Source organism: Cervus elaphus, chromosome 31 (genome assembly GCF_910594005.1).
Source record: "Cervus elaphus chromosome 31, mCerEla1.1, whole genome shotgun sequence".
In the NCBI taxonomy this organism is placed as follows: Eukaryota; Metazoa; Chordata; class Mammalia; order Artiodactyla; family Cervidae; genus Cervus; species Cervus elaphus.
In genome coordinates this window covers 24,712,092-24,724,736 of record NC_057845.1, presented here as the reverse complement: position 1 = coordinate 24,724,736, position 12,645 = coordinate 24,712,092, and the positions used below count along the sequence as shown (strand labels likewise).

The window sequence follows — 12,645 nt, the reverse complement described above, 5'->3', positions numbered from 1 at the left end:
TTCTTGATGAGAACCATCCATATTTGATGCAAAGAAAAAGCCTCGTTATTGTAAAGCTTTATGCCAATATAGGATTATGGCGTGGAACTAGATGTAGGCACAAGATTCTTCCAGTGCCTGCCTAGATATGACTTTCCTTTTTGGCATTTTCCCTGATGGCTCAGACAGTAAAGAATCTGCCTGCAATGTGGGAGTCCTGGGTTTGATCCCTGGTTTGGGAAGATCCCCTGGAGGAGTGCATGGCAACTCACTCCAGTATCCTTGCCTGGAGAATCCCCATGGACAGGGGATCCTGGCAGACTATAGTCCATGGGGTCACAAACAGTTGGACATGACTGAGCAACTTCACACAGCACAGCTCAGCACTCAAGAATAAAAGGGAGAATCCAGAATAGTTAGTTATCTATATAGATTCTAGAAGACCTCATACCAACTTATCCACTGTTCTGGCTTCCAGAGTGCACATAAGCATGCAGAGCTCCACCATGGGAAGGTGTCTTATCACCAAACCTGTGTCAGGAGGAAGGAAAGGAAGGGGCAGTGATATATGGTCCCTTCTCTTATAACTATTGCATCTCAATAAATTAGTCTCCCTTTGAGACTCTCTATGTTGTGAGTAAAATTGATCTACTTTATTACAAGCAAGAAGGATGCTAGAAATGTTGCCACAGTGAAGTTTCCTGCAAGCTTGTTGAACTTAATTTCTTTCTTTTTTTTTAAGTAGATTGAATATGTCAAATTTATTTTTTTTTTTAAAAAAGAGACACAGATGTACAGAACAGAATTTTGGACTCTGTGGGAGAAGGCGAGGGTGGGATGTTTCGAGAGAACAGCATCAAAACATGTATATATCTAGGGTGAAACAGATCACCAGCCCAGGCTGGATGCATGAGACAAGTGCTCGGGCCTGGTGCACTGGGAGGACCCAGAGGAATCGGGTGGAGAGGGAGGTGGGAGGGGGGATCGGGATGGGGAATACATGTAAATCCATGGCTGATTCATGTCAATGTATGACAAAAACCACTACGATATTGTGAAGTAATTAGCCTCTAACTAATAAAAATAAATTAAGGATTCTATCACACCTGCAACATTCTTACAATAATCAATCCTTCCTCCCAACCATGATTTCAGGTAGCCTAAGTGAGTTGTCTCCCTTGTCACCAAAAGATAGTTGACGTAAATGGACTTGGGCTGTCACAAAAAGGAAACTGAAGAATCATAGCAGGCTCTTATGTGGTCCACTTTATATATAAGGATATCAGAAAAATATTTAGATAATGCAAATAGAAGTTTAGTACTTTCACACTGGTCTTAGCTCAAGCTACTATGACAAAGTGCCACAGACTAGGTAGTTTAAACAATAGTTAATGGAGGTCAGAAGCTACAAAATCAAGGTGCCAATAGAATAGGTTCTTAGTGAGGGCCCCAGTCCTGGCTTGTAGATAGCTACTGTCAATGGTTATTGTTTAGTCACTAAGTTGTGTCTGACTCTTGTGATCCCATGGACCTTAGGCTGCTGGGCTTCTCTGTCCATGGAATTCTTCAGGCAAGAATACTGGAATGGGTTGCCATTTCCTTCTCCAGGGTATCTTCCTGACCCAGGAATTGAACGCAGGTCTCCTGCATTGCAGGCAGATTCTTTACCAACTGGGCTACAAAGGCTACCATTGACTTATTCAGAATTATATTAGTCCAGTTGCTGTTATCCAAAAAAATACTTTTTTCAGTGGAATTTTTATGGTACCCATGTAAAACCCCATTACATATTTTCAGAGGGCTTGATTTTGTGCTGAATGTCTACTTTTGTGTTCATTGTTGTTGAGTCGCTAAGTCATGTCTGTCTCTTTTGTGACCCCATGGACTGTAGCCTGCCAGGCTCCTCTGTCCATGGGATTTTTTCAGGCAAAAAACAAATCTAAAAGAAAAAAAGAATATTGGAATGGGTTGCCATTTCCTTCTCCAGGGATCATCCTGACCCAGGGATTGAACCCACATTTCCCACATTACAGGTGAATATTTTACCACTGAACCACCTGGGAAGCCTTTGTGTTCATGTGTGTGTGTGTGTGTGTGTGTGTGTGTGTGTATAATTTTAAAATTGAGATGCATTAATTATTTGAGATTTTTAGACCTCATATTATAAAATAAAAGCACCTATATCTATAGAAGTCTGGTAGAAATAATATTTTAAAAACAATGCAATGCAATTATTCACTTTACTCTCTGACACTACATTCTCTTATTCCTGAAAATATATTTGAAGATTTTTCTTTAGTAATTGACATCCAAGCTTGTGAAAAATAGGCTGGAGAGGTCAAATGTGTTCCTGTTGTACATCTAACTAGCTTATAACCACGGACAATACTCAGAATCCTTCAAGAAAGAGGCTTACTCAGCTGTTAAGTGAAATGAGATTATTTCAAAGGTCTTTTCAAGCTGTAAAATTTCATGATTGATAGAAAACTCTCATTAATGATCTGAACAGAAGAATTACTGTTTTCTGAAGCTTGTTATACAGTTTCTCAATTGACATCATCAACAAAAGACAAATAAGTTACCATACATTAGTCAATTGTCTCATAGTAGCTCAAGTCATCAACATTGGAAAATCCAATATTTTATGGCCCCTGATTAATAAAAAGATAAAGAGTTTTACTAGAACTCTATAGCTAACATTTCAAGTGGTTTTCTACGTACAGGCAGTCCTTATTGTACATATTTCTGAAATGAAGTGATTTATCACAGTTTAATTAAATACATACAGTCCCCCCAACAAAACAGCTCAAATTCCAGTTTACATGATATATTAACTGTAACTTCATGAAGTGCAAGTTTCACTATTAGCTCTGCTCACAAGTCACTACATAAACAAAAGATGTGCACCACGATATATAACAATTTATGTCACTTCCTCCAAAGTCTGTCAACGATTGGTCATTGTGCATTTGTTATTTTATTCATATATAGCTAGCTTGCTGTGTTGACTACTTGTCTCCCAGTGATAAATCCAGGAGCCATTTTACAAAAAATGGATAATTGGCAGAGAAACTTAGTCAACAAAAATCACCTCACACCTGTCAGGATGTTTATTATCAAGAAAACAAAAGGTAACAAATGTTTCGACAAGGATATGGAAAAATTGGACCCTTGCTCACTGTTGGTGGAAACCCCAAATAGTGTGACTGCAATAGAAAAAAGTATGAAAATCCCTAAAAAAATTAAAGGTAAAACTATTATAGGATCCAGCAGTCTCACCTCTAAGTATTTACTTGAAAGAATTGAAATCAGGCTCTCAAAGAGCTGTTAAGACTTCTGTGTCCATAGGTGAATTGTTCACAATAGCCAAAAGGTAGAAACAACCTAAAGGTTCTTTGACAGGTGAATACACAAAAAAATGTGGCATATAAACAAAACATGAAATACTATCCAGCCCTTAAAAATGAAGGAAATTCTGCAATATGCAATAACATAGATGAATCTTGAGGAAATTATACTGAGTGTAACAAGCCAATCACAGAAACACTGCATGATTCCATTTATTTTTTTTATATTTGTTATTTTTTATTCCACTTATATGATGTATTTAAAATAGTGAAAGTCATAAAGGAAGCAAAAAAAATGGTGTTTACCAGGTGATATGAAGAGGGAAAAAAGGGAAATTGTTCAATGAGTATGAAGTTTCAATTTGTTCAAGATAGAACAAATTCTAGAGCTCTGCTCTATAACACTGTACAATAATATACACTAAAAACTTAAATCTCATGCTGTATTTTTACCACAGTAAAATTAAATTAGAAATTCAATGTACAGTGAAGAACTGGAAAGTGATGATGCTGGAAGTGAAACTCAAATCAAGCATTAATGGAATTTTAGAAGGAAAAGCTATCTGTGTGATTTGTCAACACAGTTACCCTTCACAATATACAGCCAAAGGTACCTAGTGAAAGCAAACTTGCTGACATAAATAAGAAACATGGTTATGAAGAAAATGTCGAAGATGTCCCAGAGGAAGTGATGTTGGCAAAATATTCCACATTAAAGGAACTCTCACAGATATTTCATTACACTGAAAGCACAAAAAATAAATAGTCAGAAGCTGATCCAAACTTAGAAAGGAGTATGATCATTTAAAAGGCATAGAAAAAATGCCCATTTCATAGCATAACTTATGTAACAGGAAGGCAAGACCTGTATTAATGTTTTCATAAATAAATAAAACACTTTAATTCTCAATGTTTTTTGTTGTCTTAAGTTACAGTATGCTAAATATATGCATTTCATTTATTTTTTTAAATATCCCTATTGGTTTATAACAGACTGAAAGGGAAATTACCAACAGGTAATAGGATCTTTAATGTTTTGACTCCAAAATTTAAAGGTCATGGAGCAATCTTAATTTTTCTCATCGATTATTAAGATTTCTGCCCAATTTCAGTTTGCTTGATCAATTTTACAGTTCTATACCATCTAGCAAAGTAAGGATTGCCTATATTAATTTCAGTAAATCTTTCAGAATATATCTTGTAAGAATTTTCAACACAAACACTAGCCGAATGTTATTTATAATTTATTTGGGATGTAGAAAGTGTTGAAGAAGAACTCTGACTAGAGTTGTTCCTTTATCTGATTTTCACGTGAACTTAAACTTGTCTTTGCTCTGTTCAGTGCATAAGAAACTATCCCTTTTATAGGCATGTGTGTGTGTGCTCATGAGCTCAGACATGTCTGACTCTTTTTGAGACCAGACCTCATGGACTAAAGTCTGCCAGGCTCCTCTGTTAAAGGGATTTCCCAGACAAGAATAATGGAGTGGGTTGCCATTTTCTACTTCAGGGGATCTTACCAAACCAAGGATTGGACCCCTGTCTCTTGCTTCTCGTGGTGGCAGGCAGGTTCTTTACCAGCTGATCCACCAGGGAAGTTGAAAAGAGCAAGTGAGGAGTTCTAAGTATTGAATAAACTAATTCAGTTCAGTTCAGTTCAGTTCAGTCACTCAGTCATGTCAAACTCTTTGCGACTGATTAGACTGCAGCACTCCAGGCCTCCCTGTCCATCATCAACTCCCAGAGTTTACTCAAATTCATGTCCATTGAGTCGGTGATGCCATCCAACCATCTCATCCTCTGTCATCCCCTTCTTCTCCCACCTTCAATCTTTCCCAGTAGCAACAGGATCTTTGCCAATGAGTCAGCTCTTCACATCAGTGGCCAAAATATTGGAGTTGCAGCTTCAACTTCAGTCCTTCCAATGAATATTCAGGACTGATTTCCTTTAGGATGGACTGGTTGGATCTCCTTCAGTCCAAGGGGCTCTCAAGAGTCTACTCCAACACCACAGTTCAAAAGCATCAATTCTTCAGTGCTCAGCTTTCTTTATAGTCCAACTCTCACATCCATCCATGACTACTGGAAAAACTATAGCCTTGACTAGACGGACCTTTGTCGGCAAAGTAATGTCTCTGCTTTTTAATATGCTATTTAGGTTGTTCATAACTTTTCTTCCAAGGAGTAAATGTCTTTTTATTTCATGGCTGCAGTCACAATCTACAGTGATTTTGGAGCCCAAAAAAATAATGTCTGCCACTGTTTCCACTGTTTCTCCATCTATTTGCCATGAAGGGATGAGACTGGATGCCATGATCTTTGTTTTCTGAATGTTGAGCTTTCAGCCAACTTTTCCACTCTCCTCTTTCACTTTCATCAAGAGGCTCTTTAGTTCTTCACTTTCTGCCATAAGGGTGGTGTTATCTGCATATCTGAGGTTATTGATATTTCTCCAGGCAATCTTGATTCCAGCTTGTGCTTCTTCCAGCCCAGCGTTTCTCATGATATACTTTGTATATAAGTTAAATAAGCATGGTGACAATATACAGTCTTGATGTACTCCCTTTCCTATTTGGAACCAGTCTGTTGTCCCATGTCCAGTTCTAACTGTTGCTTCCTGACCTGCATACAGGTTTCTCAAGAGGCAGGTCAGGTGGTCTGGTATGGCCATCTCTTTCAGAATTTTCCACAGTTTATTGTGATCCACACAGTCGAAGGCTTTGGCATAGTCAATATAGCAGAAATAGATAATTGGCTGGAACTATCTTGCTTTTTCGATGATTCAGCAGATGTTGGCAATTTGATCTCTAGTTCCTCTGCCTTTTCTAAATCCAGCTTGAACATCTGGAATTTCACAGTTGATATATTGTTGAAGCCTGGCTTGGAAAATTTTGAGCATTACTTTACTAGCATGTGAGATGAGTGAAATTTTGCAGTAGTTTGAGCATTCTTTGGCATTGCCTTTCTTAGGAACTGGAATGAAAACTGACCTTTTCCAGTCCTGTGGCCACTGTTGAGTTTTCCAAATTTGATGGCATAAGTGTAGCACTTTCACAGCATCATCTTTTAGGATTTGAAATAGCTCAACTGGAATTCCATCACCTCCACTAGCTTTGTTTGTAGTGATCCTTCCTGAGGCCCACTTGACTTCATATTCCAGGATGTCTGGCTCTAGGTGAGTGATCATACCATCATGATTATCTGGGTCATGAAGATCCTTCTTGTACAGTTGTTCTGTGTGTTCTAGTCACCTCTTCTTAATATCTTCTGCTTCTGTTAGGTCCCTACCATTTCTGTCCTTTATTGAGCCCATCTTTGCATGAAATGTTCCCTTGGTATCTCTAATTTTCTTGAAGAGATCTCGTCTTTCCCATTCTATTGTTTTCTTTTATTTCTCTGCACTGATCACTGAGGAAGGCTTTCTTATCTCTCCTTGCTATTCTTTGGAACTCTACATTCAAATGGGAATATCTTTCCTTTTCTCCTTTGCTTTTTTCTTCTCTTCTTTTCACAGCTATTTTTAAGGCCTCCTCAGACAGCCATTTTGCTTTTTTGCATTTCTTTTTTTGGGGATGGTCTTGCTCACAGTCTCCTGTATAATGTCCCAAACCTCCGTCCACAGTTCATCAGGCACTCTGTCTATCAGATCTAGTCCCTTAAATCTTTTCTCACTTCCACTGTATAATCATTAGGGATTTAATTTAGGTCATACCTGAATGGTCTACTGGCTTTCCCAGTTTCTTCAATTTAAGTCTGAATTTGGCAATAAGGAGTTCATGATCTGAGCCACAGTCAGTGCCTGGTCTTGTTTTTGCTGACTGTATAGAGCTTCTCCATCTTTGGCTGCAAAGAATATAATCAATCTGATTTTGGTGTTGACCATCTGGTGATGTTCATGTGTAGAGTCTTCTCTTGTGTTGTTGGAAGAGGGTGTTTGCTATGACCAGTGCGTTCTCTTGGCAATCTATTAACCTTTGCCCTGCTTCATTCTGTACTCCAAGGCCAAATTGGCCTGTTACTTCAGGTGTTTCTTGACTTCCTCCTTTTGCATTTCAGTCCCCTATAATGAAAAAGACATCTTTTTGGGGTGTTGGTTCTAGAAAGTCTTATAGGTGTTCATAGAACCATTCAGCTCCAGCTTCTTCAGCATTACTGGTTGGGGCATAGACTTGGATTGCCGTGATATTGAATGGTTTGCCTTGGAAATGAACACAGATTATTCTGTCATTTTTGAGATTGCATCCAAGTACTGCATTTCAGACTGTTTTGTTGACTATTTTGGATAATCCATTTCTTCTAAGGGATTCTTGCCCACAGTAGTAGATATAATGGCCATCTGAGTTAAATTCACCCATTCCAGTCCATTTTAGTTTGCTGATTCCTAAAATGACAAAGTTCACTCTTGCCATCTCCTGTTTGACCACTTTCAACTTGCCTTCATTCACGGACCTAACATTCCAGGTTCCCATGCAATATTGCTCTTTATAGCATCAGACCTTGCTTCCATCACCAGTCACATCCACAACTGGGTGTTGTTTTTGCTTTGGCTCCATCCCTTCATTCTTTCTGGAGTTATTTCTCCACTGATCTCCAGTCACATATTGGGCACCTTCGGACCTGGGGAGTTCATCTTTAGGAAGTGTCCTATCTTTCTGCCTTTTCATACTATTCATGGGGTTCTCAAGGCAAGAATACTGAGGTGGTATAAACTGAATAATCTAATTATCATTTCAATAATACTAACATCCTGAAGCTTTGTGTTCAAATATCTAAAATCCTAGTATTTGATCCTCCAGCTCATCTTCTCTACTCTAGTAGTTTTTGAGCCTCACATTCATTTCTCAGTTTTTCCTCCTCTCTCTTCCCTTATTCCTTCCCTTGACTCTTTTTCACCTAACCAATCTTGCAATAGACCCACATCTTTATTATTATTCTTTTTGATTTTATTTAACATGCATTGTGTTTTTTGACAAAACTTTAATTCAATATCTATCAGCATGTACGTCATACCTCTGTTCAGAATAGATAATTTCTAATTCTCCTCCTCTCTCTCTCACAAATCAACAAAATAAACATTTCAGAATAAGTGTTTTTTTCTTGTTTTAGATGATTAGTTGATTTCCACCCCTGTGTTTCCAAGGCACTGGAATTATGTGCATTAAATGAAACTCATTTCCCAGCATTAACTCTTCAATACTTAAACAATTCTCTTGACACAAAGGTTAGAAAGAATTTAACTGCATACATCAATCTGAGTCCAGTTCATCACAATCTCCAAATCCTACAAACATAATTGGCTTCTGGGTACATGCACAATATTAACCCTCCAAAGCAATTCACTGTGCATTTTGGCAAACAATTATGTTTCTAATTTGTTAACTGGATGGACAAAGACATGAAAAGTACAAGCATTGAAAAGCTAACTATAAGTTTCCATTTAAATATATAAAATATTGCAATATGTGGTCATACATTCCAGAAAAAAAAAATATATATATATATATATATATTCATTTACTAGTACAATGTTAAGCTGAGGTACTCTGTATGATAAATCAATAAGATATATAGAGATTGTCCCAGAAAAAATTGCCTTTCATACTCTGGTCCATATGACTTTGATCTTTTGTCTGAGAAATGGAGACTAACTTTATTGGTGTCTAAAATATTTTCAATTTCTAAATACACATGGTTCTCTGAACAAATTCTCTAATTAATCATGAAAATAATCTTTTTTCCCCCTAGAGTTCCACACACTATCCTAAGTCTTGATTATTTTGATAGTAAACCTCAAATATCATCTAAACCAAAATTATAAGGCAAAATGCCTCTAGTTCATTTCCCCCTTTTAATATGTCTTATGAAAGAAACTGCTTTTAATCTGATGGTCTTTAGGTTGAATTCTATTAGAGGAAATTGGACCAAAATTGACCCGGGTAGTGAAATTTATCATTACCCACAGAAAACGGACAATGAAATGTGATTAGGCTACATGTGCCCATCACTGACTTTTTCAAGAGCAAGCCTTGAATAGAAAATCCTGGATTCAATGAATCAATAACTGTAAAAGCAAAATTGGAGAGCTGTCAAATCAACTTAATTCCTCTTTCCTGATCAAGCAGCATCCAATCACCTAAAACACAATGTTAATAATCAAATTAGATTGCTTTTGACTCCTTTTACGGGAGTCAAAACACACATCTGACTGTAACTTTTCATATACTTAACTTTGAAAAGCCAATAATATACCAACGTATACTAGAATTAAATGCTTGTTGCATTCTCAGGATAAGACAGATGACAAAATTACTTTTGATTATTCTCAGAAACTAAATGGAACAATTAATAGGTTGCATTCATCGATTCACAAATATCTCAAACCTAAGGAACTTTGCAAGCATCAGCATATTAATATGGTTTATCCCTAGCTATGGCATTTCTTTTGCAAAAAGCAGCCATTTTTTAGTCTTTGCTGTTATGGGAGACCTAAATATAACATTCATTCTATTGGATCATATGCCTTGACACCTGGCCTCTAGCTATCTTTCTTACGGGTTTCCTTTACAATGTATAACATGGCTCTTTTTATACTATATAATACTTTCCTATGCATAATAATTGAAAGAAATGACACAATATTATTTCAAATGTAAATGTCCAGCATAGTGCTATTCATGGAGTGAATGAATAACTATGGAAAGATAATATGATGGATAGGGCACAGTCTAAAATTGTGAGAGTGTTTTGGCAGAGATAAGATTGGCCTTTCATCACATCACATCGCCAAAGGCAACATTTCATTCAAGAAGATGGTCAAGATTGCCCTTGAAGGAACCAGTTTCCCATGTGCCTGCCAGGGGGACATGGGTGTCTTAGGGAATGCTACACTGTGTATCTTTACATCGTCAAAATGAGCTCATCAGGAGTGCTGAAGCCCAGGCTGCCTGCGGAGAGTTTTCCTGAGGTTAGGAGAAGAAGCAGATGAGTACACTGTTAAAATTTTTCTTTCCCAACAGATATATTTATAACTCTCTGGACAGTTTTTCAGCTGGTGATTGCATAAAGTAGAAGAAGAAAGGAAGTCTGTGGTTAAAGAGTAAAGTTAAAGGAAGAGGAGAAAGAGGTGAGTTAACAAATCTTAAGAGAAGACAGTTTTCTTCACTTGGATAATAAAAAATTAAATTATATAACAACAATAATTTCAAATAGAGTCGAAAGTGTACATTAAAGCCTGGAAAACAATATTAATGAAGATAAGAAAAGGGAAAGAATTTGTAATGGACAAAGTGAAATGAGGGCTTCTCTGGTGGTTCAGATGGCAAAGGATCCCCCTGAAATGCAGGAGACCTGGGTTTGATCACTGAGTTGGGAAGATCCCCTAGAGTAGGAAATGGCAACCCAGTCTAGTATTCTTTCCTGGAAGAGTCTATGGACAGAGGAGCCTGGCAGGCTACATTCTATGGGGTCACAGAGAGTCAGACATGACTGAGCAACTAACACTTTCACTTTTTCAAAGTAAAATGACAAAAAGAATAGGGAGAAAGGAAAGTTAGGGGAAAAGAATAGAATAGCGACGTTGGAAAAGGGAGTGGGCATTGTTATATTCTTTTCTCAAGAATAACTTCTTTGTTGAAAGCATTTATAGACCTAGCTTTGACAGTGCTCAAGGTGTACATACTTTTCGCTTTTTCTCTTCTTATTCTCTAAAATATGATTAATCCAAAAGGAACAGGAAACCCAAAGTGACATATACTGAGGTCTGTGTCTCAATAAGAAGCATTGACTTGGGAGCAATATCCACTGTGTTGGCTGTCCCACAGCCCAATAGGCTTTCATGTGGAGAAATCCGTGGCAGAGCTCAGCACATCTTCAAGCACAGAGTTAGATATAAAACAATCAAAGTGGAAACAGAGGGAAGAGGTGGGTGTTTGCTACAAAGATACAGAAAATGAGCTCTGGCCTTAGTAAGTGATCAGCACCACCTTGCAAAGACTTGTGTTGAAAAGGCTTCAGTGGTTCAGGCTATAAAATAATGTGCATTGTGTTAATGGTTATGTGCTTTTAAAAGGAAGCTGGAACTTAAAAGCTTTTGCACAACAAAGGAAACTATAAGTAAGGTGAAAAGACAGCCCTCAGATTGGGAGAAAATAATAGCAAATGAAGAAACAGACAAAGGATTAATCTCAAAAATATACAAGCAACTCCTGCAGCTCAATTCCAGAAAAATAAATGACCCAATCAAAAAATGGGCCAGAGAACTAAACAGACATTTCTCCAAAGAAGACATACAGATGGCTAACAAACACATGAAAAGGTGCTCAACATCACTCATTATTAGAGAAATGCAAATCAAAACCACAATGAGGTACCATTACACGCCAGTCAGGATGGCTGCTATCCAAAAGTCTACAAGCAATAAATGCTGGAGAGGGTGTGGAGAAAAGGGAACCCTCTTACACTGTTGGTGGGAATGCAAACTAGTACAGCCGCTATGGAAAACAGTGTGGAGATTTCTTAAAAAACTGGAAATAGAACTGCCATATGACCCAGCAATCCCACTTCTGGGCATACACACTGAGGAAACCAGATCTGAAAGAGACACGTGCACCCCAATGTTCATCGCAGCACTGTTTATAATAGCCAGGACATGGAAGCAACCTAGATGCCCATCAGCAGACGAATGGATAAGGAAGCTGTGGTACATATACACCATGGAATATTACTCAGCCATTAAAAAGAATTCATTTGAACCAGTCCTAATGAGATGGATGAAGCTGGAGCCCATTATACAGAGTGAAGTAAGCCAGAAAGATAAAGAACATTACAGCATACTAACACATATATATGGAATTTAGAAAGGTGATAACGATAACCCTATATACAAAACAGAAAAAGAGACACAGAAATACAGAACAGACTTTTGAACTATGTGGGAGAAGGTGAGGGTGGGATATTTCAAAAGAACAGCATGTATACTATCTATGGTGAAACAGATCACCAGCCCAGGTGGGATGCATGAGACAAGTGCTCGGGCCTGGTGCACTGGGAAGACCCAGAGGAATCGGGTGGAGAGGGAGGTGGGAGGGGGGATCGGGATTGGGAATACATGTAAATCCATGGCTGATTCACATCAATGTATGACAAAACCCACTGGAAAAAAAAATAATAATAATTAAAAAAATTAAAAAAAAAATAAAAGGAAGCTGGAAGCACATTTAAACAGATGGAACAGATGGGATAAAAAAAGAAAACTACATTATTCAGATTACACTGCCTTGGTCTGGGTGCTGATCTAAAACAAAGGCAAAGGCTAGAGAGA

The 12,645-nt window shown here is 37.7% G+C and overlaps 1 protein-coding gene across 1 annotated transcript in view; it reads right to left on the bottom strand.

Annotated features, from left to right (window-relative positions):
* LOC122687302 (lanC-like protein 2) overlaps positions 1-12,645 on the bottom strand; it is a 133,723-nt gene that overhangs the window by 104,765 nt on the left and 16,313 nt on the right. The window lies entirely within an intron of this gene.